This window comes from Falco punctatus (assembly GCF_963210335.1).
Source record: "Falco punctatus genome assembly, chromosome: 14".
In the NCBI taxonomy this organism is placed as follows: domain Eukaryota; kingdom Metazoa; phylum Chordata; class Aves; order Falconiformes; family Falconidae; genus Falco; species Falco punctatus.
In genome coordinates, this window is record NC_137594.1 from 6,730,542 (window position 1) to 6,742,305 (window position 11,764).

Sequence of the window (11,764 nt, forward strand, 5' to 3'; positions counted from 1 at the left end):
TTTAAAGGTCTTCTATGACCTTCCATCCCTAAAAGAAGCTGTCAAATGTGTATTTAATGTTGTAATTCACACCTTTAAAGCCATCAGTTGTGTTTCCAATAGTGTTATGTCTTAGGATGAATGAATTCCTTGCTCTTTGAGGCCTAAAGGTGAGGGACAAAATAAAAACTTTCATGGACTTCTCTGCAGAAGGAGAGAAGAGTGCGTTCCCTTGGCTGTTTTCTGCCGTGCCCTGCTATTCCTGGCATGTTCACGTTTCTTTTGTTTCATCCCTCACCTGGTGGCTTTCATTCTGGAGCTCCTTTTTCTCCCTTTCTCCACTTCTCCCAGATGGAGCAAAGACCTTGCCAAGTTTGAGGGACATACAAATAAAATGACCTGGATTAGGAAGAGGCCAGATCTTCACAGCTGTGCGAACATCCCATTTGTGAACAGGGACAGAGAGGCCCTGAACACATGCCACGTAAGGTGTGTGTGTATATAAACCTGTGCGGGGAGCGAAGTGCCCTCCTCTGGGACACTTCCACTTCTAGACAGTTTAATAACAGAAGCTGAGATTACTCCTTACACCTCTGCTCCAACTTATCCCATGGTAAAATAAAGTAGCAGCCAGTGAATTAATAAGCCCATGGTGCTTCAAATAAATGTTGTCTTTTTTTTTTTTTTTTTTTTTTTTAGGGTAGTGCCAGTGCAATACATCAGCAATCATTTATTGAGTATTATTCAATGCTTTGAATAACTTTCATCTGCCTCATTAACATTGTCTATCAGTGACCAAGGACACAAAGGCAGCAGTATAGGTTTAAGACCGTGAGTTTTAAATTCACTCAAAATTCACTTTCTGGTTCAGGGATTTCAATGCGTTAGGGCCTAATAGCTGGGTGGAGCAGAGGGATTGTTTTGGTAGCGATGAGTGCAGGTAGGGAAGCTCCTGAAACCAAAAGGGATGGCATTCCTGTACTAAGCCACTTAACTGATTAAAATGACCCAGTGATTCATTTAAATCAGAGATTACTTGTTTAGGCTTGAAAAGCACCTAGTAGTAGTTGATCTTGACTATTTGTTTAATCTAATATAAATGAATTTCAGTGTTGGCACGGGCAGCTGTGTTTATACTGAAAGACTGTTGTTGAAAATAAGAGCTAAAATAAAACCCCACAGCTTTCCTTCTTATGTGGAGCGGTCCTCAGGTAGAGAAGGCTTAGAGGTCTCTTCTCCTGCTTTAATAAAACGCAGGCTTGGTGAAGGGAATCAAATGAGATTGTGGTGAATAAAAGAGAGGTCACTTGTTTTGTGCTGAAGGAAGGGAGTGCCCTTACACTAGCTGCTTGTGATCCCACCAGAGGTCTGTGCTCACATGTGCTGGCAATGGTCCCGGCGTGTGGTCAGCTATACAATGGAGTGTAGCACCCTCTGCATCCGTGCAGCACCCTCTGCATCCATGCAGCAGTTGGAGATAGCCGAGGAGGAAAAATCTACTTGGAATTATTATCAAATAAGAAGTCACCACTTCCAGGCTCGGAGGGCAGGGGAGGGGAAGGCTCTGTAGAGGTGTCAGCAGGCATTTGCTGGGCTCCTGGGTGCCACGGGGGCCACTGCTGCTCCTGAGGTACAGCATCACAAGGACCTTCGGTCAGGTGTGGCCATTCATGGCCCCTGTGAGCTTCAACTGGAAATTAGCTCATTTAGCTGTGATGCTAATACAGCTTGGGATAGAATCCCAGGGTGGGGAAAAAGTCCCCAGAGGCTGTTCAGAGCAAGGCAGACCATCCCAGCTGCCTGGTGTGATGCACCAACGTGGAGGGAAGCAAAGTCAAATGCGCTTCCAGACACTGAAGAGTATGAGCAACAGGGCAAACAACAGGACTTTGGTGAGACCCAGAGGAGCGAAGCTACATCAGGGTGGATGGAGGAAAAGGGCTGCACAAAGATAACTAACTGGGAAACAGAATGAAAGGCTGTAACTGTAGGGAGCAGGAAAGTTTAACCCTCGGAGAGAAATGTTGATTAGTTGACCCAAAAGCTGTAGGTATAACTCCTTGTGGAATGAAGGAAACACCCACTGTAATGATAGAAAAATTAAATACTCTCTTGGATATTCCAGGGCCTCAACTGGTGAAACATTTTAGTCTCCTGACAAAAATTCAGCTAGCCATGTGTATTCGCGTCTGACCCAGTTTTGCGCTGGGTGATGCAGAAACCAATGGCCCACTTGAAAGCAGGCGTTTGCTGCTTAGCTCCAAACCTCATGCCTAATTTCGTGGTGTCAACAAGTGAAGAAATTGGATGCTCCATTTCAGGGATAAGCCTCTAATAGCTGAGGCCGAGGGTGACTTCAGGCAGTTGTGTGGTGTTGGTCTGGTCCCATATACCTCAGTGATCCACAGACTGCCACTCAGCTCATTGCATTATTCTCTGCCCCACATACTCCCTGAACTATACAAATGAAATGATCTTCCAAATCATTCACTGGCAATCCTGTCTAATTATGTACCTCTTACAATGTGCAGCTGGCCAACCTTGCTTTTATCACTAAAGCCTCTGAAATGAGTCGCTGATGCTGCGTGCCCGTGTGTTTCAGTGGCATACAAACCCTCTAGAACTCACGAGAGCAGCTTTAGTGCTAGCTACCTGGCGGCATAGCTCTCTCAGCCATTAGTTAAAAACCACTCCAGAACAGAGTGGTGAATTCCAGACGCTTAAGTGCATGGTGGCAGGGACCTATTGTGCACATGGAAAAGGGATTGTGCTCCTAAGCATCCACTTTTTTGTCAGCTCACGTGGTCTGTACTTGGACTTTGCTGGCAATGCAGCCGGCTGCAGCTTCAGCTGGGAAGATTGACAGGAACGAATCTCAGCTGTCCCTTTGCTGTTTGTTCGTGTGGATGTGTATGGGGGGGCACTTTTGTTTCTTACATTGGGAAACCTAAGTGTTCCCTGATGAATTAATCTATTACATGAACAACCAGTTATTTCATTATTTTAAAAATTTCTTTTTACATATATAAATTAGTAGGCAAGGGATAGGAAAAAGCTCTGATTTTGCTGGCTGAAACCAAGCTAGATATTGGAAATAGAGTAAAATTGGAAGCATTGCCTCAGCAACTTAAAACTGAAATATAGGGACTTGAGGTCCTCAGACCTTGTTCAGGTTCTTCTTTATAGAGATCGCTGGGAAGGGACTGCTCAGCTCTGTCACTTCTGGTCTGTCTGTTCAAAGATAAAAGTAACCTTTGTTTTTGCTAGTTTTTTCCACCTTTGTTAGTTGGCTTTCTGGTCTGCAATCTCTGACGTAAGAACTGATAGAATGTGATCTTGCCTAAGTCAGCTGTACGTAGCCTTTGCTGCAGTTATATTACTCCTGACTTATGCCAGCAGAAATGGGAAGAAGATATGTCCTGCTTCTGTGGTGACAAGACATACCTGAGAGATGAGTGTGACACGTTTTCTAGGAATTTTTCACTGTTGTAAACATGGGCTAAAATTTATTTTTCTGAACTGTGTTGGTGCCAGGATGAAGCTGTATGCATTTATTTCACCGAGATACACCTTTCCCTACTGATCTTCATTTTCATGCATGGTATTTAAGCTTTTGAGCGATTCTGGTTTCAGTAAAATGGTGTGTTGCCGATAGGGCTTTATCAACTTCAGTTTTATTTATTAGCTTCTTGATCCTACATTGATTGAAGACAAGCAAGGCTTCCATTGACTTTGGTGCAGGGTCAAGGCCTTATATATATGGCTGGAGTAATCAGATTTGGTTTTCTTTTCAGGTGTGTGCATGACTGATTCCCAGGTTATCAATTGTGAGAATGTTCAAAATCTTCCCTCTTAGTCAGCATTGCTACAGCTGGGGACATATTTGCCAAGTTTCTGTTTAAAAGTGCATTTGCTAGTAGGGGTGAAGGCAAGATTTGGTCTCCATGCCAGTCTGTGAGTTCCATGGAAAATGCTATTGTTACAAATATGTATGGACTGTAGGGATGCTGATCTCTTATGAATCACTGGTGTCCCAACAACTTCTTTTATTTAAACCATTGAAGATCAATAAAAGACTTGAGGCTTTTAGTTGTGATCACTGTGGAGCCAAAATTCTGCACTGGAGCCAAAATTCTGGTGGTAAAATTCCTGAGCTAACTGGTTTCCACTTTCAAGTTAAATTTTAAAAACCATTATGATGATTAATCCTGGTTAATTATTATTGTCATGAACACTAAAGCAAATGTGGGGCCTCTGCACTGTCTCATGTCATGCTACCTCATTGATTGTTTTGTTCCCTCCTTGAAAGACGTTGTTCTGGGAACACGAGCAGACTAGCCTTCATGACATGTCCTCAAGTGCTCCTGGAGTTAAACATCAATTTCTATTTAGATTCAGTGAAAAAAATAAAAACAAAAGGTCCAAAATGAGAATAAACATAATCATCTAGGATTGCAAAGTCTGGATCCCGTGATGCTTGTGGCTTATGTAGTTTATGGCTTGTAGCATACATGGGGGAGGAAGACAGGTCAAATATTTCTTTCGCTTCTCAGTGCTCAACCGGCATAACCCCTGTTAATCCTGCTGCTCTCAGAGCCACGTCCCTTAATTATACTTCTTTCATGTAAAAAATGCTGGATAAGGCTTGAGCTGAAGTCAAAGTTTGCTGCTCCTGACTTGACCGAAGGAGGTGTTGAAGTGGAGGAGAAGCCATTCCTTCAGCTCAGAGATGTGCTCCAAGAGCTCCAGAAAGAACAAACAAGCTCAGCTGTCCCATACTGCACGGCCGTTATTGTGAGGGATGAATGACTGTAATGACGTTGTATTGAGACAGTTTTCTCATTTCCCTCTCCCCCCACTCCCCTCCTTATACCTTGCTGGATTTCTTCTGACCCTCCCTCTCTAATTATCAGGCATTAGCACTTGGTGTCAGGCACTGCTTCTGCTCCCACTCAGGTGCCCTTCTACTTCACTTGTATCACCAATGCTGTGTGCAGTTGACTCTGGAACGTGGTCCTCTAGAGCTTCACAGGGACTGCTGGCACGCGTGCCCGAGAGTTTTGCTGTGATTGAAGTTGATATAAAAAATCAGAAGGGAAGATGATGCACCAGTCTCCCAGCTGGGTCTGGAGCAGGTAGTTCATTCCTGAGAGAGCCTTACGGCTGCAAAAGAGCTGTATCTCCTGGGGGTGTTGGGTGTTGATGTAATCAGAAAGGCTAAAATTGTACATTAGGTGGTGGAATTTGATCTTCAGCATGTAGGGGCAGATTGTATATGTGGCACACCAAGGAGTATGCCTGCCAGATTTGCATGACAATGTTCCAGTGGCTGGGAAATGTGTAGGACATGGACTGAAATACAGCCTTGGGGAGACAGCAGTTTTGTCCAAAGAAGTGAAGAGAGATTAATTTTGTGTAATTGCATAGATCTTTCATAGGTGCAACTCTGGAACAGGAGCCAGTGCTTTCTTTGTTCGGTTCTGTCAGTGGCGGCACATCAGTCAGTGCACAAACTTGAATTTCAGCTGGTAGAGCCAGTCTCCTTTGCACCTGTGCTGTTCCATCATCACTCCAAATAGAACATGGCACGTTAGGCTTCTGGTTTTTTAAAGGCAAGCATAAAAGATGATACAGCTTAGTGTATTTTCACTTTAGTGAAAAATGAAATTTAAGTAAGTAGCAAACTGCAGTTTATAATAGTAACTTAGGTGCATATGCTCTCCAAATTAAACATTTCTGTGTCCTCTAGGAAACCTGTAAAGTAGGTAAACAACAGAGGTATATGCCTACTCATCTTCCATTAGAAAAAAATGGGTGGAAATTCAACCCTGTTACTTAACAGGGTGGCTGGTGCTGCAGGGCATCTCTATTACTCTGCTACTAATGGGAGCAGTGATGGGAACCGGGGCAGGAAAATGCATTTCTCTGACTAAGTGAAAGATGTAACCTCAACTTTCATATATAGATTATTATAGTGAAGCTGTTAGCTATTTGTCATTAACCAAATAGGTATTTAGCTGATCAGGGAAAAATAATTAAATCATCATGGTGTGAAAAAAATCTGAAAAAAAATATGCCTAAAACCTGAAATGTTTTTCTCTAGACAGCAGACGCTAGGCAGGTACTGTTTGGGAAAAGTAAATTTTCTTCTGCCTGGGTTTCATGAGAATGCTGTTGTTACCAGTCTTCTTGCTACTCGGCTCTTTCATGATTAGGACACTTTCCTACAGACTGAGCAGCAGATTCTTTGAGCAGCGTGAGGCTAAATGCTGGACATTTTCCCTTCGGCACTCAGCTACAGCGCTGGTGGCCATTCATGGGGATTCGGATCTCAGCGTGATTCCCCTCCACGGGCACAGGACCGAGGCCAGTCAGTGTTCGACCAGATTATTTCACCCGACGGTGGTACCGGGTGGCCCTAGGTGGCTGTGCAGCGAGAGATCCTGATTGCCCTGTGGAGGTGTTTCTCTGCTCGCCACGAGCAGCACAGTGATACCCTGGGAGATACAGGCTGCGCTACCCAGAGCTAGCTCGTGGGAGGCGAGTGAAGCACCAGGCGTATGGCGTTAAGAAATCACAGTTGCCTTGAAGGGTGTTACCTGGTGCTGCCTAGTAAGCATTTGTTTCTTTTCAACACTAATCTCTCGCAAAATATTTAACTTCGAGACCTCGGAGGCTTACAGAAGGGGTGATGGAGACTGGCAGAGGCAGCTCAGAGCAGGCTTTGCAGCTGCAGCTGCCCTTCCCCGGGGAGGGGGTGCCCGGGAAAAGGCTGCTTTGGGGGAGACACACAGTAGCATCTTACTTCATTTCTCTCTGGAACAACTCCTCCTGAGTTCAGAGTCTATTCCAACTCTGTGTGCTGTAGTCTAAAAGGAAGGAGGAAGCCCTAGAAGTTATACTTTAACCTCCTTTGCAGTAGTCTCCGTTGCTCACCCAGGGTTACGTGGCTCCGCTTTGGATTCCCCGTTGGGTAGGTGCAGCTTGTCAAACCCAAAGCGAAAGCAGCAACAGAGGATCTGCCCAGCTCCTGGGCTAACCCTGCCCGCTCCTCACATCAGCTTTTGTGGGCAAACGGAGAAGCCTGAAGCCGTTTGGCCCTCGGCTCCCCGCGCCTCTGCACTCCAGCACCCCCCGAGCTGCTGACCCCCTGCAGCAGCTTACACCCCCCTGCTTCTGCTCCTGCACAGCCCAGCCGCCTCCACCAGCAACTTCTCTCCTGTTGCCCTCCTACATCTCCTCCTTGTAACAGCTTCCTCGTGTCTGATTTCTGCCTCTGACTGTCTTCTCACCGCCTCCTCTGTCTCGGTGTCTTTACATATGATTCAACCATATTTCAGTCCCATGATCTAGCAAGCTGGACAGATGGGGGTACAGAAGAGCTCGTGATGTGGCTTTGCTCTAATCTTAGGTTTTCCCTGTCTTTGCTCCTTTGTTCATGGTTGCCCCTCACTGTGCTCCTGCGACTTCTAACAGATGATAAATTAGGACAGCGGGGACTGTAAAAGATAAGGTAATAATAGAAATGAAATACCAGGCCAGGACTTTAGCTGGAGTAAATCAGCTGCTGATCTAAACCAGCTGGGGATTTGGCCCACTCTAAAATGAAACTATAGGATAGGAAGAATCCATATAATTATTCCCCAAAGAGCACTTTTGTCATGATGCCAGACTGATGTTTCTATTCTTGTTTTTAAAATGATGTATTTTAGAAAGTGATTGTCTCACTATTGCCCACCTGCGGTCACGATATTGGTTCTTTCACAAGTGAACACGCCAAGTCCTTCAGGCACTCAGTGGTGGCTCTTAAAATGGCTCCCTTCAGCACCTGGAGTTTCTCTTAAAAACTGCTAATCCAAAAAGAAACAAGAGCCGCATTAGTTTCACTGCCGAGGTCCCAGTGGCGGGAGAATGCTGCATGTGAGAGTCTCACATTCGAATTCTGCCTTAAATTCCAGTTTGTGGGCTGCAGTTATTTACCTGCCTGCACACTCACTTCAGTGTTAGTTTTGAACTCTTACACCCAGCCCTCTGCTCAAAAGGGCTTATTGCAGGGATTAGCATGGGGTCTATATGATGGGACGTAAGCGGTCTGTCTCATCTCCGGTATGAAAGTGTCATCTGCAATATGCTCAGTTCATGGCAGTGGTACCGGGGTGGGAAGATGGATGGATTTTGTTCATGTGATGTGTGTATGTGCACCCAACACATAACATTCGAGGTGGGACTCCTGTTGGGTTTATTTTAGAAATTTGGTGGAAGGCATCATGTCACTCACTTCTTTTTTCAGGAAAGATGGCATTTATAATTATATCCAGGATTACTCAATTCTTGCCCAGCTTCAGATTGTTTCTGTGTTTACTACCTTGCATAACCAGGCAAGGAATGAACCTGAAAGTTTGTCTCCGGAGTGCTATGATAGCGGAGTTTTCTAGATGGCAGTCTGAAGTCTCATACTGCTTGCCGTCTCTGTCAAAGTGTAAACCAAGGAGATGGTCTTTACCAATCATTAACAACAAGGCTGGCACAAAGGGCTAAGTCTAGTAATTGTACTTAAAAAAAAATAAATTAACAACTCACTGTAAGCTCGGTTCAGCCTCACCAGCCGTGACATGTCCTTTCTTGCGCACAGCAACAAAAATAGACCCAAGTACTGAAGGAGAAGAAAAAAAAAAAAAAAAGAAATAAAAGAAAACCCAATTTGTTCCCTATTAAGCTGCTGAAAATCTTAAGCCCATTTCTATTCCAGTTAGTAGCTAAGTGAAAATGTAACTGCTTTATATATTTCACTAGAATTAAACTTAAACCTACAGAATTAGGTTTATTAATTTCTGTCAGTGCTCAATGGGGAAATAAGAGTGCCCATTCATTAAGGATACACAATTACTGCAGACAAAAATGAAGCACAGTGCTATTAACCATAATAAAAATGTTGAACACTGTGGAAATTTTCATTAAATAGAATCTATTCCTTATATGACTCTACTTAATCCTTTCTGTCTGTTTTTTTTCCTTCCCCTTTGTGTTCTCCAACTCATTTTATTTTATTACTTAGCTTTTATGTACATTTCTTAATGTAATTATGATTAAATATTTTTTGGTAGTAAACAGTATTATTTCATTAAAAAAATCTGTCCCCACACTTATTTCAGTGAAAAGTAGTCTTTGGGAAATAATACAAGCATTAAGTAGAGTTTCATTATCATTTTAGCTCATGAACATAGAAGAGAAATCTATAGCAAATATCAAAGAAAACTGGATCAGCCCATCCACGAAAAAAGACCCAAACCCTTCGTGGAGCAGATCCCTAGGTGGAGTACACTCGTGGAGCAGAGTAAATATGTGGAAATGGACTGAAAATCAGAATGGTGGTTGTCAGAAAACAAATAAATATTACAAAAAGATTTGTTGCATTTAGGCTTCGCTAAAATTATTTAAGTAAAAGTAATTATTTATGAAGAAAATACTCTCACATTTTCAGTATCTTCACATAACACTTTGGGAAGTCACTGATCCCCCATGTAGACTCTGAACTCTTTATAACAAACTGTATGTCAGCTGAGGGACACAGCTTTAATTGCTTGAGAAGGATCATCATTTAGGAACTATGATATGGATTAAGTGATGACTTCAGCTCATGAAACTCTATTGAAGCCAATGGGATTATGATCATTTCCAATAAATAAAGGCTTCTCTCCAGATGAGTTAAAAATGAATGTGACAGTGCCTGGTTCAGTGGATGACTTGTATTTCTTGAACAGAAGTAAATGAATAATAAATAACTGTGCCCTGTTGATCAAAGATATTTATATAACCCGAGGGCTACATTATTAAAGAGATCCTTAGGAACGTCAAAGGGGATTTTTCTCATCTTCTGTACTCCAGGGTCCTGGGCAGTTGTCAGGTTGTCGATGGTGGGCCCACAGCTCCAGCACATCGGCAAGTGAAGCCTGTGGGCTCGGGGAGGAGAACCAGGGAGACACTTGGTCAGGGGGCGCCTGGGGGAGAGGGGGTGAGCTGGGCCTCAGTGTTCATGTTAGGCAAAGGGGGTGCTGGGTTTGAGGGCGCTGGGTCGAACTTTTACTTTGGGTGACAGGAATCATTACAAGAACTCGCTAAAACCGCACACTGCATTGTCATTATTTTGGTTTATCACCGTGCTTCAGAGCCACGCTCCAGAAGCTGCTCTCTAAAGCAGCTGGGCTTTCGTTTTGTCTGGGATTGTTTAAATGATATGTCCTGATACAGCAAATTAAGGGGTGGGATGGAGAACTGCAGTGACTCTGCTGTATTTGAGCTCTGTGGGGCGAGTCACCTCGGTCCAGCCGGGAGCATGGACCTTCTGGGGTAAGGCTTCTGCTCCTCCGCGGGTGCTCGCAGGTCTCTCTGGAGTTTGTTGTTTGTACCGTCCTGTGGACGCAACCAAATGTGAGCGTGAAAGATTTTTTGGCCAACTAGCTGCTTTGTAGGGACAAATGGCTCTTGTGCTCACAAATAAGGTGGTCTGAATGCTACCATTTGCACTTTGGAAGGATGGTATCAAAAGCCTTTTCAGAGCTGGGCAGATAGGTTATTTATAGATCTTTTTCTTGGATGACCTGATTGATGATATGCAGATGGTCAAGGGGGCAGTAGCTTATTCTAAAGCCTTATTGTGTCCAGAGCTTTTTGAAGTCTAGTTGCTTATTTCTCTCTATTAATAGCACCTTTCAGTTTGGGCCTTGGTTGCAGGCTTGGATGTTCTGATAGTGTCTGTTTCTTTATCCCATCTCACCAGGGAGCTGAATGGGACACTTGTTTGACTTTCTGGCATTTAAATACTAGAAAAAAAAGGCACCCTGACATAGAAAAGATGGGAAAGCACTGAATCTGTCCGCCACCACATCCACCAGCAGCAGAGCCCAAGACTCTGTTTCCATGATTTGGTCCTGTATTGGTGCTGTAGGACTCGTTTCCACACTGGGATGTCCTCTGCCGTTGCAGCTCTGAATCAGAGGGAAATTGCCATGACCTTTCTAGTTCTTGGATTTAATAATGGAAGAAGTGAGGTGTGGAAACATATAGATGGATTACAGCCAAAGTAGACTTTTCTGAACAGACTTAGACTACTTAGCATTCAGTAAACAGCTTTAATACCGGACAGTAAAATCTGCCTATGCACTTATTACCTTGACATGGTTAACTAGTCAGAGTATAACCACAGAAATATGAGTGCATTTCAATAAACACACAAAATGGCTTCATTTTCAAAGTACAGTAGTTCCCCTAGGTATTCTAGAATCTATGCTTCTGTAGACAAATATTCATTTTCTTTCAGCATTAATTGTAGCATTGTTGCTGATAATGTTTCCTGCATTATACTCAGCTGCCTCGTACTGTGGATAAGAGAAATCAGATTGAGAGCAAGAACAGAAAATACTAAGATTGCAGCTGCATCTCCTGGGGAAATTATTGCCATTTCAAATGTCAGTCAGCCTGATTCATTATTAAGGGGGAGTACAAGACACCTCCTTCTTGAAAACTGGTCCGCACAAAAATGCCAAGCTGGTTTTATTGTTACTGTCCTGATGATGCAACCTTATCAAAATATGCGCAGGTTCTATTTTGTCTCCACTATAAGCATAACCTTTGGTATCCTGGGTAGTGGCTAAATTAATCCACTCCTTCAGAACAATGCGATTTCAAACACGACAAAACCCTCCTGTTGTTAAAGAACATTTATCTGCTTTACTTTCATTTGCATTTTCCATAAATTGAGTAGCAGGAAGTGTGAAACACCTGAAGT